This window comes from Crinia signifera, unplaced genomic scaffold, assembly GCF_055691185.1.
Source record: "Crinia signifera unplaced genomic scaffold, ASM5569118v1 HAP2_SCAFFOLD_278, whole genome shotgun sequence".
Lineage (NCBI taxonomy): Eukaryota > Metazoa > Chordata > Amphibia > Anura > Myobatrachidae > Crinia > Crinia signifera.
Window position 1 is genome coordinate 56838 of NW_028142171.1, and position 18641 is coordinate 75478.

At 50.9% G+C, this 18641-nt stretch overlaps 1 long non-coding RNA gene across 2 annotated transcripts in view; it reads right to left on the reverse strand.

The window, feature by feature from the left end:
- Nucleotides 1–1544: 1544 nt before the first annotated feature.
- The window catches only part of LOC146054782 (uncharacterized), an 88822-nt gene continuing 71725 nt past the window's right edge, over nucleotides 1545–18641 (reverse strand). Inside the window, exons 1-4 of one of the 2 annotated variants that reach the window (XR_014468296.1) lie at nucleotides 7060–7193; nucleotides 4818–5041; nucleotides 3732–3908; nucleotides 1545–1662 (exon numbers count right to left, since the gene is read on the reverse strand). This is a non-coding gene — a long non-coding RNA (uncharacterized LOC146054782). Of the gene's footprint in view, nucleotides 1663–3731; nucleotides 3909–4817; nucleotides 5042–7059; nucleotides 7194–18641 lie in introns of those variants that run through there. The other variant, XR_014468295.1, reaches the window with a different exon arrangement.

Genomic DNA, 18641 nt, shown 5'->3' on the forward strand with positions numbered 1-18641 from the left:
GCCGGTCCTTTGTGTGGGTACGCTCAGGTCTGCAGCTCTCATCACTGCTCGCCCGAATGATGCGTCCTCCGACGCGAACTCATGGAACCTATAGAATTTGGCAAAGGTATGAACAGATGACCAAGTGGCAGCCCTGCAAACCTGCTCAGCTGTTGCCCCATGTCGAACCGCCCAAGAGGTGGCAACTGACCTGGTGGTATGCGCATTTATCCTTGCCGGAACAGGCCTTCCAACTTTAGTGTATGCAAAAGCTATCACAGAGCGCAACCACCTAGCAATGGTCTGCTTAGATGCCGGCCAACCAATCTTGTGTATGTCATACAACACTAACAAGGTGTCAGTCTTTCTGACACTCTTAACTCTGTCCACATAAATGCGTAATGCACGCACAACATCCAAATTCCTCAATTTGTCCCTTTTTCTAGAACCCTCTGGGGGTTGAAACACAGGTAGAACTATCTCCTGGTTTAGATGGAAAGCAGAGACTACTTTTGGTAAAAACTGAGGTACCGTCCGAAGAACTGCCCTATCCTCATGAAATATCAAGAAAGGAGACTTGCATGACAATGCTCCTAACTCTGACACCCTCTTCGCTGATGCCACTGCCAACAAGAATACCAGCTTCCATGTGAGAAACTTAAGGTCCGCCGACCTTAATGGTTCAAAAGGTGCCTTCTGAGGCGAGAGGGTGAGGCGAGAGAGAGAGAGAGGGTGAGGCGAGAGAGAGAGAGAGAGGGTGAGGCGAGAGAGAGAGAGAGGGTGAGGCGAGAGAGAGAGAGAGGGTGAGGCGAGAGAGAGAGAGAGAGAGAGAGAGAGGGGGGGGGGGTGAGGCGAGAGAGAGAGGGTGAGGCGAGAGAGAGAGAGAGGGTGAGGCGAGAGAGAGAGTGGAGAGAGAGGGTGGAGAGAGGGTGGAGAGAGAGAGGAGAGAGAGAGAGGGTGGAGAGAGAGAGAGGGTGGAGAGAGAGAGGGTGGAGAGAGAGAGAGAGAGAGAGAGGGTGGAGAGAGAGAGAGGGTGGAGAGAGAGAGAAAGAGAAAAGGAGAGGGGGTGTGGAGGAGGGGAAGTGAAGGAGAGGAGGGGGAGTGGAGGAGCAGAGAAGGGGAGGGGGTGCGGAGTATAGGAGGTGAGCAGGAGGGAAGCGAGAGGAGGAGGGGAAGCAGAAGAGGAAGGGGAGCTGAGGAGTGAGAGGAAAGAAGAAAGGAAAGTAGGGGAGGGGGTGAGGAGTATTGGAAGCAAAAGAAAGGATGGAGAAGGGGAGGGGGTGCGGAGTATAGGAGGTGAGCAGGAGGGAGGTGAGGAGTATTGGAAGCAAAGAAAGGAGGGGGGAAAAGGAAAGGAGGAGGGGAAAAGGAAAGGAGGAGGGGGAGCGGAGGAGGTGGTTGGGGAGCTTAGGAGGAGGGGAGAACAGAGAGCAGGAGCAGACAAGAAGAGGGGGAGAGGAGGAGGAGAGGAGGCATGGAGGAGGTGCAGAGAAGGGAGCGCAGTGCAAGCTGGTGCTGGGTACCTCCTGTGACAATCAGCAGCGATGGTAGCGATGATTTTGCTGCCCTTGCTCCTGGGCAGACTGGGTCTGCTGCACTTTCTCTTCTTCTGTGCTAGTCATCTCTTCCTGCTCCATCTCCCCGGCGCTGGGTCTTCTCTTCCTGTACCCCAGCACAGGTTCACTGGCAGTCAGAGAGAGAAAAGTGTGGGGAAATTGGGAGGAGAGCAAAAGAGGGGAAAGGGAGAGCTGGGGAGAGGAGGAGGGGAAGGGGGAGAGGAGGAGGGGAAGGAGGAGAGGAGGAGAGGGATCAGAGAAGAAGGAGCAAAGGAGAGGAAGAGGGGGATCCGAGAAGGAGCAAAGGAGTGGAGGAGGAGAGAAGCGGACATGTAGAGAAGTAGCACAGAAGGCACTGTGTACCTCTTGTCATTGGTGCTGCATGGTACATGATCAGCAGCGATTGAAATGCTCCTCCTCCTCCGACGAAAAGTGGTGGGGAGGAGAGAGAGAAGGGGAGCAGAGAAGAGGAGGAGGGGCAAAAGAGAGGAGGAGGGAGAGGAGTAAGAGGAGGGGGAGCAGAGTAGAGGAGAAGGGAGAGCAGGAGAAGAGGAGAGGGGTGAGGAGGAGGGGGGAAGCGGAGAAGTGAGAGAAGGGGAGGGGGTGCTGAGGAGATGAGGTGAGCAGGAGGGAAGCAAAGGAGAGGAGAGGAGGGTAGTGGAGGAGGGAAAGAGATGTGGTAGCTGAGGAGAAGAGGAGCGGAGACAAGGAGAAGGGAAAGCAGGGGAGGGGTGAAGAGGATTGGAAGCAGGAGAAAGGAGGGGAAGCAGAGGAAAGGAGCAGAGGAGAGGAGGAGCGGAGGAAGGGAAGCTGAAGAGAGGTTGTGGGGGAGGAGAGGGGGGAGGGAGAGGAGGAGGGAGCGGAGGATGGAGAGTAGATGAGGAGGTGGGGGAGCTAAGGGAAGGAGTAGGAGGAGTGGAGGGAAGGATAGGAGAACGGAGAGCATGAGGAGAAGGGAGAGCAAGAGCAGAGGAGGGAAAGTGAAGGAGAGGAGGAGGGGGAGCATAGGAGAGGGGGGAGAGGTGAAAGCAGAGAAGGGAGAGCAGGAGAGGGGGTGAGGAGAAGGGGAAGTGAAGGGGAGGGGGCTGAGGAGGTGTGGAGAAGGAGCAGATGTGCGGAGAATGGAGAGCAGTATATGCAGGCGCTGTGTACCTATTGTAATCGGTGCTGCATGCTACATGATCAGCAGTGATGGAATGCCGGGTTTTCTGCCCCTGCCTGCACTCCCTCCCCTTCGGTGCTAGTCATCTCTTCCTGCTCCATCTCCCCATCGTTAGGTCTTCTTTTCCTTCACCCCAGCATAGGGTCACTGGGGGGAGGGAGGGAAAGAGAGAGAGAGAGGGAGAGAGAAAGAAAGAGGGAGAGAGAGAGAGAGAGGGGGGGGAGAGAGGGAGAGAGAGAGGGAGAGAGAGAGAGGGAGAGAGAGGGGAGAGAGAGAGAGAGAGGGAGAGAGAGGGGGGAGAGAGAGAGGGGGGAGAGAGAGAGGGGGGAGAGAGAGAGGGGGGGAGAGAGAGAGGGGGAGAGAGAGAGGGGGGGGGAGAGAGGGGGGGGGGAGAGAGAGGGGGAGAGAGAGAGGGGAGAGGGAGAGGGGGAGAGGGAGAGAGGGGGAGAGGGGAGAGAGGGGGAGAGAGGGGGAGAGAGAGAGGAGAGAGAAAGGGGGAGAGAGAGGGGGAGAGAGAGAGAGGGGGGAGAGAGAGAGGGGGAGAGAGAGGGGGGGAGAGAGAGAGAGGGGGAGAGAGAGAGGGGGAGGGAGAGAGGGGGGGAGAGAGAGAGTGAGTTGTGGGGAAATTGGTGAGGAGGAGAGAGATAGAGGGGAAAGAGAGAACAGGGGAGAGGAGGGGGATAAGGGAAGAAGGAGCGGAGGAGTGGAAGAGGAGAGGGGGCAAAGGAGCGGAAGAGGAGAGGGAGCAGAATAGAGGAAGCGGAGGAGGAGGGGAAGCAGAGGAGAGGAGGGGGGATCGGAGGATGGAGAGTAGATGAGAAGGTGGTGGGGAGCTGAGGAAAGGAGGAGGAGAGAAGAAGGGAGAGCAGGAGCAGAGGAGGGAAAGTGAAGGAGAGGAGAAGGGGGAGCAGAGGAGAGGGGGTGAGGAGGATGGGAAGTGGAGGAGAGGAGGTGGAGTGAGGAGGTGTGGAGAAGGAGCGGACATGTGGAGAAGGAGCGGAGAAGGGAGAGCAGTATACATAGGTGCTATGTACCTCTTGTCATCGATGATTCATTCTACATGATCAGCAGTGATGGAAACACCATGTTTTCGGCCCCTGCTCATGGGTCTTCTGAACTCTTTTTTCCCCAGTGCTAGTCATCTCCTCCTGCTCCAACTCCATGGCGCCGAGTCTTCTCTTCCTGCACCCCAGCACGGGGTCACCGGCAGTCTGAAAGAGAGATAGAGAAGTGTGGGGAAATTGGTGAGGAGGGAGAGAGATAGAGGGGAAAGAGAGAGCAGGGGAGAGGAAGATAGGGGTTGTGGAGGAGGGGGAAGTGGAGGAGAGGAGGGGGATCAGAGAAGAAGGAGCTGAGGAGGAGTGGAGGTGAGGAGGAGGGGGGGGCAGAGGAGGATGGGGAGCAGAGTAGAGGAAGAGTTAGAAGGGAGAGCAGAAGAGCAGTGGAGGGGGAGAGGGGTGCGGAGGAGGGAAGCATAGGAAAGGAGGAGGGAAGCAGAGGAGGGGAATCGGAAGAGAAGGAGGTGGTAAGGGAGCGAGGATTCAGTATGAAATCCCGACGCCTGGAATCCCGGCGTTCAAAATCCCGACAAGGGGGGGGGCGTGGATCGTCCCCCCTTGCGGGCTCGCTGCGCTTGCCACGGTGGTAAGGGAGCGAATATATACACACATATACGTATACACACACACAGATGGCGCCATCAATTTTATTTTAAACAAACAAAATAACAGAAGGGGGGACATTATGGTGTTACCGTGTACCTATAACATATTTAAAAAGTATGCCTTAACCCAGTGGTGTCAAAGTCACGGCCCTACAGCTGTTGTGGAAGTACACATCCCTACATGCCCTGCCACAGATTTTATATAATGGATCGCTAAAATCTGTGGTAGGGCATGCTGGGAAGTGTAGTTTCACAACAGCTGGAGGGCCATGAGTTTGACACCACTGCTAAACCCCTTAATGCCCATTACATGTAATCACAACCCACCACCTAGCATCATGCCACACCTCTTCCCTTAGCCCAAAGCAGATTAATCTTGCACCTCCTCTCCCCTCCCTCGCTCCCCCCCCCCCCCAAGACATACTCTTCGCCAGTCGTGACCGAAGAGTGCACTCACATAGAATCGGTCGCAGGTGGGGGTACTGCAGCATCTGTCGGATAGGGCACCTCTCTCCTCCTCAGCGTCGTTCCCAGCAGCGTTGGGCTGTGTTCTCTGCCGCAGCGCCCTGGGGGCGGAGTTGGGGCAGCTGTCTCCCCGCCTGTATCCTTCCCGTCTATGTTGGGCGGTGTCCTGAGCAACGTCCTGGGGGTCCTCAGTGGCAGCAAGGTTTTAGTAGCATCCTGAAGGGGAGGGAAGAGGAGGAAAACATCCATATTTAAAAAAAAAAAAAATGCTGGTCTACAACAGTATGTAAAAATAGCGGCATAGTGAGTTTAGGAGAATCCTGTTCAAAAACTTGCAAAGAGATGGTGCCAGTGTGCACGCTCAGAGAGCAGATAAAGGGCGGGAAGGGGATTAAAAATAGGTCCTGGCATTTAAAGTACACAGGCCCACCTTGGTGTCAATAGTGTCAACACATTTGTGCGCGAGCGCTCAGGAAAAGAGGGTGTGGACACTCAAAATTGGCCTTGTGTAGTGTTCCACACCATATACCACTTCTACACATTCTGCAACAAAATAATAGACCCCATTATACTTGCCCCTTACACATTATGCCAAACGTATTGAGCCAAAATTCACATAATGCCACGCGGATTGAGCCAAAATTCACATAATGCCACGCGGATTATTCTTTATTCCCAGCGGTGGCAGGCGGCATTTCAAGGAAAAAAAACCTAACCCCATTGCACCTACCCCACACTGTCCCCCATCGCACCAGCCCCACACTGTAGTATCCCATCACACCAGCCCCACACTGTAGTCTCCCATCACACCAGCCCCACACTGTAGTCTCCCCATTGCCTCCTCACCCCCTCTCCTCTGCTCCCCCTTCTCCTCTCCTTCACTTTCCCTCCTCTGCTCCTGCTCTTCCTTCTTCTCTCCTCCTCCTCCTTTCCTCAGCTCCCCCACCACCTTCTCATCTACTCTCCATCCTCCGATCCCCCTCCTCTCCTCTGCTTCCCCTCCTCCTCCGCTTCCTCTATTCTGCTCCCTCTCCTCTTCCGCTCCTTTGCCCCCTCTCCTCTTCCACTCCTCTGCTCCTTCTTCCCTTATCCCCCTCCTCTCCCCTGTTCTCTCTTTCCCCTCTATCTCTCTCCTCCTCACCAATTTCCCCACAACTCACTCTCTCTCTCCCTCTTCCCCTCTCTCTCTCTCCCTCTCTCCCCCCCTCTCTCTCCCCCTCTCTCTCTCCCCCCTCTCTCTCCCCCTCCCCCCCTCTCTCCCCCCCTCTCTCCCTCTCTCTCTTTCTCCCCCCTCTCTTCTCTTCCTGCACCCCAGCACGAGGTCACCGGCAGTCTGAAAGAGAGATAGAGAAGTGTGGGGAAATTGGTGAGCAGGAGAGAGATAGAGGGGAAAGAGAGAGCAGGGGAGAGGAAGATAGGGGTTGTGGAGGAGGGGGAAGTGGAGGAGAGGAGGGGGATCAGAGAAGAAGGAGCTGAGGAGGAGTGGAGGTGAGGAGGAGGGGGGGCAGAGGAGGATGGGGAGCAGAGTAGAGGAAGAGTTAGAAGGGAGAGCAGAAGAGCAGTGGAGGGGGAGAGAGGGTGCGGAGGAGGGAAGCATAGGAAAGGAGGAGGGAAGCAGAGGAGGGGAATCGGAAGAGAAGGAGGTGGTAAGGGAGCGAGGATTCAGTATGAAATCCCGACGCCGGAATCCCGGCGTTCAAAATCCCGACAAGGGGGGGACGTGGATCGTCCCCCCTTGCGGGCTCGCTGCGCTTGCCACGGTGGTAAGGGATCGAATATATACACACATATACGTATACACACACACAGATGGCGCCATCAATTTTATTTTAAACAAACAAAATAACAGAAGGGGGGACATTATGATGTTACCGTGTACCTATAACATATTTAAAAAGTATCCCTTAACCCAGTGGTGTCAAAGTCACGGCCCTACAGCTGTTGTGGAAGTACACATCCCTACATGCCCTGCCACAGATTTTATATAATGGATCGCTAAAATCTGTGGTAGGGCATGCTGGGAAGTGTAGTTCCACAACAGCTGGAGGGCCATGAGTTTGACACCACTGCTAAACCCCTTAATGCCCATTACATGTAATCACAACCCACCACCTAGCATCATGCCACACCTCTTCCCTTAGCCCAAAGCAGATTAATCTTGCACCTCCTCTCCCCTCCCTCGCTCCCCCCCCAAGACATACTCTTCGCCAGTCGTGACCGAAGAGTGCACTCACATAGAATCGGTCGCAGGTGGGGGTACTGCAGCATCTGTCGGATAGGGCACCTCTCTCCTCCTCAGCGTCGTTCCTAGCAGCGCTGGGCTGTGTTCTCTGCCGCAGCGCCCTGGGGGCGGAGTTGGGGCAGCTGTCTCCCCGCCTGTATCCTTCCCGTCTATGTTGGGCGGTGTCCTGAGCAACGTCCTGGGGGTCCTCAGTGGCAGCAAGGTTTTTTTTTTTTTTAAATTCAGTAGTTTTTTATTGAGTTTTTGAGTACCAAAAAAAAACATTAAACACACCCCTCCAAGTATTACATAGCTGTTGCTTATAACAAGTAAAAACACGTAGTTAGGCATAAACATCTTGGTGGCAATTATAAGAGGATATTAGAAACAGGATGTCTTATTCAAACACATTTCTTTGGAGTAATACAGGATATGTAGATACCCGAGGGCGCCTACTCGGGTACCGTTTGTAAGAACATAGCGGAGCAAGCAAAGAAATGTTCACATTTAAACATTGACATGAAAGGAGCAAAATCACCATGTACTAATATGATTTACAGTCAAATTAATGCCAGTAGCAACTTCAATAGCTAAATATTACTGTCTAGTATTATTCTAACAAGTCAAAATAAACCTCCCCCCTTCAAATGACCAAATCAAACCTCCCATGAAACCCCCCACCCTGTACTACCTAGCCCCAACTGAGGTGTACCTGGATCCCTAAACTGTTCCCCCCCAACTACTAACTACCCACCTTATACTAACTATCTATTCCCGACCCCTTACCTATGCCCACCCATTGGTAATTAGCACCCCCCCCCCAAATAATATCAGGATATGAATAACAGGATCTGCTGAGGGCTATGCATATATTTAGTGCCCCAAACCCAGCCTTAATAGACTAGCCATTCCCCTGAGTGCATCAATATATTGCATTTAGCATGAAGAACATTTGATGCCATAAGAAGTAGTGCTACAAATGAAAAGTTGTGTACTGTACCCAAACAATGTAATACCAATCACGCTCTGAGAAAACATAAGGATTGTCAATACTATATGTGGTATACAGAATCACAGCAGTAAAATTTTCAATATTAGCAGGATAAAGGTACAACATTGAATTGTAGTTCACATAGGAGATCAACAAAATATCAGCAAAGTATGGGAAGACCGCGTGTGTACTGATGTTGTACGAGAGCTTAGTCTGGCCAGTCCACGGAGCCATAATAAACTAAAAAGGTGATAAGAAACTCGTTTTCAGCATCTCGCAAGGAAAGCATATAACATCCAGGGTCACTATCCTTAATGTGTGGCAGTCCCGAGCAAAGATCAGCAAACAGGAAATAGCAGGACATGGTTTTAAAGGAGCTACCATTAGCTAGAGTAGAGTCCTGTGTGTACAAGTCCCGGACAAATAAAGAAACATGAGCCATAGGGTTTTCAGCGTCACAGGATGCATGTATAGCGGCCGCAGGCACATCAGTACGGGCAGCCTTCGTAGAGGAGTCGGACATAATAACACACTGTGTATCAGATGGATTAGATTAAACATCCCATCACCTTACATGTCCTTCTCCAGCGTGTGTCACTTAAACATATAAACATTTCCTTAATATAATACCTGAAATAATGACTCGGAGACTTAGGTTTGGCAAAACTTGTTAACTGATTTATTTTTGTAGAATTTTTGATTATTTATTTTTATTATTTTATTAATTTATTAATTAATGGTGGCCAAGAAAGAACGGCTACTAACTAAACTCCACCCAACTACCCACGTAACAGGCCTAACTCATAACAAGCGGTATCCAACTCAACCTCGCCCCCTTTACTACCCACCCCTCCGGGTGAGGTTGCTGACCCCGACACGGGTGTTACAGCAACATGCCTAAATGAATGAGAGGTGAGTGCACCGAAAACAAGCCATGTACGTAAACTCAATAACTGATATCTAACTAATTTATTGAAAAACTGCCGTTCTTTCCCGCCTATCAGCTAACGCGCTTAAACAACCACTATCCCCCACCCAAACCCAAAAAAGGGGAGGGCGGGCGGGAAATTCTGCAGGAAGAAGAGGAAGCCTCCTCCCCTTCCTGCCCCTATGATCCTTCTTCCTCTGACCAAACCTCCCTTTCCCATAGGGTCCCCGAGTCACCTGCTCTCTGACACGCAGCTGAGGGATGTTTAACCCTCTACATGCCTATGCAGGCACTCCGTTATTCTAAACATCCCATCACCTTACATGTCCTTCTCCAGCGTGTGTCACTTAAACATATAAACATTTCCTTAATATAATACCTGAAATAATGACTCGGAGACTTAGGTTTGGCAGAACTTGTTAACTGATTTATTTTTGTAGAATTTTTGATTATTTATTTTTATTATTTTATTAATTTATTAATTAATGGTGGCCAAGAAAGAACGGCTACTAACTAAACTCCACCCAACTACCCACGTAACAGGCCTAACTCATAACAAGCGGTATCCAACTCAACCTCGCCCCCTTTACTACCCACCCCTCCGGGTGAGGTTGCTGAACCCGACACGGGTGTTACAGCAACATGCCTAAATGAATGAGAGGTGAGTGCACCGAAAACAAGCCGAGTACGTAAACTCAATAACTGATATCTAACTAATTTATTGAAAAACTGCCGTTCTTTCCCGCCAGAGCGGGGTACCAAAGGAACCCCGCACCGCCACCATCTAGACTATTGACTCAATACCTATCAACAGATCCTCCAAGAACATAAAGAGTCCCTCATCAACCAGATGAACCCCATCAGGCCGGAAAAGGTGTTTATGTCCAAACCTGATCCTATCATGAGCAACCACTGCCCCTCCGGAAGCTAACACCCATCTAGCTATTGCCGCATTAAGCTTCTTCCTGGATTCATCAATTGCCTTAGGATTATTAACCCCCCTCCAACATTGCCGGGGAACGATAAATGACCACACGATGGTGCATGTGGGCCAGGCCGATCTAATGGCCGCCAGATCCTCTAAAATCCAGTTGCGCAGCTCTAACTGAGGTATTTTCCCTAGATCATTGCCTCCCAAGTGAAGCACTAGTACTGATGGTAAACCGTACTTGCGTGCGTAATGCCACAGTGAATTCCTAAGGGCCCTCCAGGACATACCCCGTACCCCTAACCACCTAATTAATCCGATGGCGGCAGAGGGGGGACCCTTACCTGTGCTAGCTAGCCTAACAGCCCAGTAGACGAATGAGTGGAAAAAGTGTTACTGAGGACAAGGGAAAAGCAAAACTGTTAAATGAGTTCTTCTCATCAGTATTTACTAAGGGAGAGCAGACTGTGGAACGAACATTTACCACAAACGGGACAAATAAGCCAGATCTCATTGTGGATTTCACGCCGCAGGAAATAATACTGAGGCTAAGCAAACTCAAAACAAATAAGTCACCAGGGCCAGATGGGATTCATCCGAGGGTATTAATGGAATTAAGGGATAAACTAGCTACCCCCCTACATTATGGGGGAAATTTACCAATATGAAAAACCTAGTTTTTCGTATTGGTTGTTTCCCTACGACTGCATACGACTGTTTAAGTCGTATGCAAAGTCGTGTTCCGGAGGGGGATTTACAAAGCAGTCAGATACGACTGCTTTGTAACCCTCCGATGGTGTAATGATTCGTATTAGCGGCCGTATATACGGCCGCTAATACGAATTATTTCTAGCAGTCTGCACGGATCAAGTCAGATCCGTGCAGGCTGCAAGGTGTAAAAAAAAATAGAAAAATAAATAAATTAAAAAAAAAAACGGCGTGGGGTCCCCCCCACAGCCATAACCAGCACCAGGCTGAAGGAGCCGGGGCCGGTAATTAAAAATCAGGGAGCCCGACAAATAGGGGTTCCCCGATTTTTAACAACCAGCCCCAGGCTCCAGGTCCGGGGCTGGTTCCCAAAATACGGGGGACAAAATGAGTAGGGGTCCCCCGTATTTTAAGAACCAGCCCCAGGCACAACCAGCCGGCAGGGTAATGTCACAGCCGGGGGACACTTATAATATAAGGTCCCGCGGCCAAAACATTCTCCCTACCGACCAGTCAGCCTGGCCAGGGGCCCTGGGGGAGTGGGGACCCCCCAATGAAGGGGTCCCCCCCCTCCCAGGACTTACCTGACCAGGCTGAAGCCTGGTGCTGTCCTCGATGCCCCTGGGCGGTGGGCATCGAGCTGATAAATGTTGTAAAAAATAGATAAACCATTGTTTTTTACTGTGGCACTACAAGTGCCAGCAAGCCTCCCCAGCAAGCTGGGACTTGGAGAACCACAAGTCCCAGCCTGCTGGGCATTAAAGGGCCCGCTGGCACTTGTAGTTCTACAGTTAAAAAAATAGTGCACAAAACACACTGACACACTTTTAAAATAAAACTTTATTACACACAAAGCCCACACATACTGATACTTACCTATCTTCTTCCCATAGGTCGCCCTGATGTCCTGTGTCGGCGTCTTCTGGTCCTGTGTCGTCTTCTTCCTCCATGTCGACGTCGCTGTCGGCGATGGTGTCCCCGTCCGGATCCAAAGAAATCCATTTGGGAAGCTGTGGAAGGAAACCATACTCACCTGTCCCAGCGCGACGTAGTCCAGGTAAGGGTCTTTGCAAAAAAATAAACCGAAAACCCCGAAACCAAACCGGACTGACGGAGACGCACGTGTGTTTGTTTACATCGTGCGGCTCCGCCTCCCGAATGCCGCTATTGGCCGCTAGGCCGCAAGGCGGCCAATAGCGGCATTCGGGAGGCGGAGCCGCACGATGTAAACACACCGTGCGTCTCCGTCGTGTCCGGTTTGGTTTCGGGGTTTTCGGTTTATTTTTTTGCAAAGACCCTTACCTGGACTACGTCGCGCTGGGACAGGTGAGTATGGTTTCCTTCCACAGCTTCCCAAATGGATTTCTTCGGATCCGGACGGGGACACCATCGCCGACAGCGACGTCGACATGGAGGAAGAAGACGACACAGGACCAGAAGACGCCGACACAGGACATCAGGGCTACCTACGGAGAGAAGATAGGTAAGTATTAGTATGTGTGGGCTTTGTGTGTAATAAAGTTTTATTTTAAAAGTGTGTCAGTGTGTTTTGTGCACTATTTTTTTAACTGTAGAACTACAAGTGCCAGCGGGCCCTTTAATGCCCAGCAGGCTGGGACTTGTGGTTCTCCAAGTCCCAGCTTGCTGGGGAGGCTTGCTGGCACTTGTAGTGCCACAGTAAAAAACAATGGTTTATCTATTTTTTACAACATTTATCAGCTCGATGCCCACCGCCCAGGGGCATCGAGGACAGCACCAGGCTTCAGCCTGGTCAGGTAAGTCCTGGAGGGGGGGGACCCCTTTATTGGGGGGGTCCCCACTCCCCCAGGGCCCCTGGCCAGGCTGACTGGTCGGTAGGGAGAATGTTTTGGCCGCGGGACCTTATATTATAAGTGTCCCCCGGCTGTGACATTACCCTGCCGGCTGGTTGTGCCTGGGGCTGGTTCTTAAAATACGGGGGACCCCTACTCATTTTGTCCCCCGTATTTTGGGAACCAGCCCCGGACCTGGAGCCTGGGGCTGGTTGTTAAAAATCGGGGAACCCCTATTTGTCGGGATCCCTGATTTTTAATTACCGGCCCCGGCTCCTTCAGCCTGGTGCTGGTTTCGGCTGTGGGGGGACCCCACGCCGTTTTTTTTTTTTATTTATTTATTTTTTCTATTTTTTTACACTGTAGCCTGCACGGATCTGATTGATCCGTGCAGGCTAAAACGCAAATAGAACAGGAAAATGGTGTTCTATTTTCCTGTCGTATTTGCGTGGGTGTTTCACACCACTAAGCAGCCGTATTGTCAGTACGGCTGCTTAGTAAATCAGAAACCACCATTCTTTTGAATGGTGATTTCTGTCGTATCCTATCGATGGTGTAGGGCATTCGTATTTGTAACTACAAATACGAATGTTCCATCTTTAGGACTACGAATTGTTGTATTTTTGGGATTGTAAATCCCGAAAATACAAATTCGTAAAAAAAAGGTGTATTTCTCCCTACGAATACACCTTTTTTCTACGAATCCATTTTGGTAAATGTCCCCCTTTATCTTTAGCAAGTCACTATCGTCAGGTATAGTACCAAAAGATTGGAGAATAGCAGAGGTAGTGCCAATATTCAAAAAAGGAAAAAAGGAAGATCCCGCTAATTACAGACCCGTTAGTTTAACATCAATTGTGGGTAAACTATTTGAAGGATTTTTAAGGGATGGTATCCAGGAATATTTAGATCATCACCGTCTACTCAGTACTAACCAACATGGGTTCGTGAAAAATCGTTCATGCCAAACTAATCTACTAGGGTTCTATGAAGAGGTTAGCAAAAACCTCGATAATGGAAATGCTGTAGATGTGATTTTCCTAGATTTCGCTAAAGCATTTGATACTGTCCCACACAAGAGATTGATTAATAAAATGGAGAACCTAGGATTGGGTGAAAATATCTGCAGATGGGTAGGGAATTGGCTATGTAATAGAGAACAAAGAGTGGTTGTGAATGGTGCCGTATCAGATATGATACCGGTACTAAGTGGAGTGCCCCAGGGCTCGGTTTTGGGGCCCATTTTGTTTAACATTTTTATTAACGATATTGGGATAGGGTTACTCAGCAATGTATCCATCTTTGCGGACAATACAAAACTTAGCAAAGTCATCAAATCACCAGAAGATGTCACCATGCTTCAAAATGATCTTGCAATTCTAGATGAGTGGGCTAAAAAATGGAAGATGAGGTTCAATGTAGATAAATGTAAGGTTATGCACCTTGGGAGACACAACCAGTGTGCAAGTTACAACCTTAGCGGAGAGGAACTGGGTAATTCCATACTTGAAAAGGATCTAGGAGTCCAAATAGACAGCAATCTAGGATGTAGTGCCCATTGTAATGTAGCTACAAAAAAGGCCAACAAAATTCTGGCATGTATTAAGAGGGGAATGGAAACTAGGGACTCAAGGGTAATTATGCCACTATATAAAGCATTGGTGAGACCTCACCTAGAGTATGGAGTACAGTTCTGGGCCCCACACTATAAAAAGGACATCATAGAATTAGAAAAAGTCCAAAGGCGAGCAACAAAGCTTATTAGGGGAATGGAGAATTTAAGCTACGGGGAGAGATTAAGCAATTTGGGACTATTTACATTAGAAAAGAGACGTTTAAGGGGGGACATGCTCAACATGTACAAGTATATCAAGGGCCAATATAAGGAACTGTCACAAACCCTATTTTCTACTAGAAAGGAATCTAGGACGCGAGGGCATGAGTATAGATTAGAAGAAAAAAGATTTCATTCAGCTAGTAGAAAGAATTTCTTTACGGTCAGAACAGTCAAACTCTGGAACTCTCTTCCCAGAGAGGTGGTAATGGCTGGCTCATTAAATGCGTTCAAGGCAAAGTTGGACAAACATTTACTGGAGAAAAACATCCATGGGTACAAATAAGAAATATAATTCGTCTGTAAAATACCAGAACCTACCAAATCAGCAATGGATATCTATACCAGGTTGAACTAGATGGACGCAAGTCTTTTTTCAGCCTTACCTACTATGTAACTATGTAACTATGAGTGACCGACTACCCACACCTGGAGTCTATCCATTCCCAGACCTAAGGGAAGAGATGCAAGAGAAATGAAATGGGGGTTAGAATGGACTGTTAAATTGGGAGCCCCTTTACATATTTATGAGGATCTGCCAAAAAGAAAAAACAAATTTGGTATGACTATTCGAGGCACTTTCAAACAGTGCCTAAGACATGCTCCAATCACGATTGGAGCCATACCAGGACACAAAAGGAAAGAGACAAACAGGGGGAAGGGCCGGGTCTTGGAAAGGAAAGGGATGAAAGGTGTACTCGGCCAGAGAAAAAACGACTAGACCTGCTGAGGGACTTTTAATTAGACTATAGCCAAATTAATAAGCACCAAATTCAGTCCGTCAGATCAGGCAAAAAGCGGGAAAACTCCGGACGCTGGCCCAATAGCAGAGCGTAGTTAAGCCCCGAGTAGGGAGGACATAGGGAAGGGTAAACAAATGACCATCCATCAACACGACAGTCACAAACAGACAACTCAGAAAGACTTATGATAGCAGATGTGGCCTGATATACTTCTTGTAGCTCGCTGAGCGCCATCTCCCTAGGGATTTTATGTCCTCAACCGACCAGCCGGCTTCAGCTGCCGCAGTAGCGGCACCTATTCTAAAGGAATGCGTCCCGAAATCTCGCGGTGACAGGCCCAATCGAGACAGGCAACGCCCCAGCATCCATCGGAACTGGTACAACGTCAGAGGCGAACCATCATAGTGCAGGAGCCAGGATCGCCCTGAGGAAGGTCTCACCAGCATATACAATGTGCCCAATGACACAGGGCACACTGACTCAGGGACAACAGGGCCCATGGAGGACCACCTACCTCTAGCCGACTGATCGGTCTTGGACCTTCTAATCCTAAACCATAATGCCCCTCGCTCTAAGCGTATGTCGGACAGAAGGAGGGTCGCGTCCCTAGTCTTCGAGGGGGAAACCAGCTCGGATACCCTAAAAGCGCCGTGGTAAGCCATAGAAAAAGCTAGCCTAAACAGGAGCGCCTCGAACGCAGAGCTAGCGCAATGCCCCACCTTTTCTAGCAGATCACGAAGAAGAGGGGCATTAATTGGTCGGCGACAGTCTGGAGGGGCTGGCACCTTCCGTGCCCAGCCCTTCATGGCCTTAGTGACTAGAAAACCCTTAGTAAAATCCGGCCGCCCTTTGACCCTAGCAAAGAAAGATATGCCCGCCAAGTACCGAGCCGCCACCGCCCTAGATTTTCCTGAGCTATATAAAAACCAAACGAAAAACAGCAATCGCTGCTGACCCCGCCTACCTGGCTGCGCGCCCCCTCCTGAAAACGATTCCCATTCTGCCCATGCCTGCCGATAGCTTCGCAGAGTACTGGGTGCCAATGAGGACTCCGCTAGCCCCTCCAGTCGGGCTCGATCACCTGCCAAACGTAAGAGGGGCAGGGTGTGCCCAACAAATCAGCGTTAGGAGCAAGATCGCGGAAACGCTGCCATTGAAAACGCGAAAGCGCGTCAGCTATCTCGTTATCAACGCCGGGAACATGCTGGGCTCTAAACATTATGTTGTGACGCAGGCATTGGAGGGAAAGCTGCGCCAGGATTCTTAACACTAACAGGGATTTGGCCTTCTGATGATTAATGGCGTGAACAGCGCTGAAATTGTCGCACCAGAAGAGCAGGCTCCTGTTCGCCAGGCGCGGTCCCCAGATCTCTATGGCAACCATTATGGGAAAAAGTTCTAGCAGCAATAGGTCCCGGGTGAGGCCCTCGCGGGCCCACCCCCGAGGCCAAATCTCCGCGCACCAATGCCCATCTAAGAAACAGCCAAAGCCATCCGCTCCGGCTGCATCTGTGTACAACTGAAGCTCTGAGTTTACCACGGTCGGGGCCAGCCAAATCCGCACCCCGTTGAAATCTTCTAAGAACGAGGCCCATACCCTCAAGTCCCGCCGAATTTCGGCAGACAGGCGGACTAGATGGTGCGGTTTGCTCACCCCGGCCGTGGCCCTCTCGAGCTTCCTGCAAAAAAGCCTGCCCATGGGGATGACCTTGCAAGCGAAGTTGAGCTGTCCCAAAACTGACTGCGCCTGCCTCAGAGGGATCTTAGACCTACTCCCGCATTGCAAAATGGCCTCGCTGAGCCTGGCTACCTTGTCGGCCGGCAGGCTACAGCATCCCTTTTCAGTATCTATCAAGATACCAAGAAATGACAGACAAGTACAGGGGCCCTCGGTCTTGTCCTCTGCGATGGGGACCCCGAAATGCCCGAAAATCGTTTGAATCCTAGCCAGAGTGCGGGCGCAGTGATCGGAGCCAGCCGGCCCGATGCACAGAAAGTCATCCAAGTAATGGGCGAGGCCGCCCCCCTCGGATGAACTCTCAACACACCAGTGCAGAAAGGTACTGAACTTCTCAAAAAATGCACAAGAAACAGAGCACCCCATCGGCAAGCATCTGTCGATGAAATACTCCTCTCCTATGCGGAAGCCCATGTACCTAAATGAACTGGGGTGCAGGGGAAGAAGCCTAAAAGCCGACTCAACATCTATCTTAGCCATGAGTGCCCCCTGTCCAAACGACCGCACCATTGCCAGGGCATCGTCAAATGACTGGTAAGTCACCGAACAATATTCCTCTGGGATGGCGTCGTTGACAGAAAAACCCGCTGGGTAAGACAGATGCTGTATAAGGCGATACTTCCCCGGGGCCTTCTTAGGGACCACGCCAACTGGGGAAATAACCAAGTTATCTAAAGGGGGGTGAGAAAAAGGGCCTACCATGCGTCCTAACTGAATCTCCTTATCCACTTTTTCCCTCAAAACTTCTGGGAGTGAACGAGCGGATTGGAGGTTACGATATGACCCGCCCTTAACTTCCTTTTTAACTGGCAAAACAAAACCTGCTTTAAAACGTTCAAACAGAAACAAGGCAGCTTCCCTATCCGGGTAGCGCTGTAACCAATCGGCCATGGCATCCACGTTCACAGGCGAACGCGCCTTACCTAGGATTCCCGCCTGCTGCTGCTCTGGGTGTAGCGGCCGCCGCCCCTTTATTGGGGCGGGGGCCCCGAAAGCAGTTGGAGGCTGGGTGGTTTCCCGAACAATTAATGCATATGTGTCGAAAACGACAGCGTTGGCCCATCTGACAGGAGGAGTTATTAAATGCAAAGCATTTCCCTTTTGATGTGCCTACCGCTACGGGCCTATTCGTTGCGACAAAGCGGCGCGCCGGAAGGGTCTCCTGCATCGGTCGCTGCGAGGCTAGTGAGGCCGCGGCGGGAGCCGGGGTGGCGGAGGCAGCCTCCACCGCCCCCGACCCCATGCGCGTGAGCCCCATCCATATTTCTACGTCCTTGCACCCTAGGTCAAGTATGAATAGGCAGTCCTGCTTGCGCCGGAACTGCTCATCATACGTTCGCCAGGCCGTGCCCCCGTACGTACGCTGCATTTCGTGTACCATATGTATATACCTAATCACGTTCATGTGTTCGTCCGGCCGATCCTCCAAGTAACAGGCCGCGAACACACAAAACCCCGCCAGCCAGTTGTCATAAGACCTATAGGCCTCGGACCCAATGCCGCCCTTGTCTTTGGCTGCTTTGAACGCTTTCTTAGAGTCCTCAGTCAGACTGAACACGTCAACGTAATCACCCCTCTCTATCTTCTTCCTGCAACTCTCGCGCAAACCTCTGCACACTGCCTTATAATCGCAGTGCACCACCGCTGGCAAGTTCCTTCTCTTCCTCTCTCTACGGGATATGGCGGATAACTTCCTGCGCTTAGACTGCTGCGCCCTCTTCCCTGCCTCCTTCTTGGCGTATCTAGCTGCACGCTTGCGCGCCCTAGCTGAGCTCCCCACATCAGACCCACCCGCTGAGGAGGAGGAGGAAGAATGGTTGCTCCCAGACCCGCTAGAGGAAGTGCCCTGCGCAGACCCTACGTCATCCTCAAACGAGGCCTCACCTGAGGAGTCCGGCTGTGCAGCCCACGTAT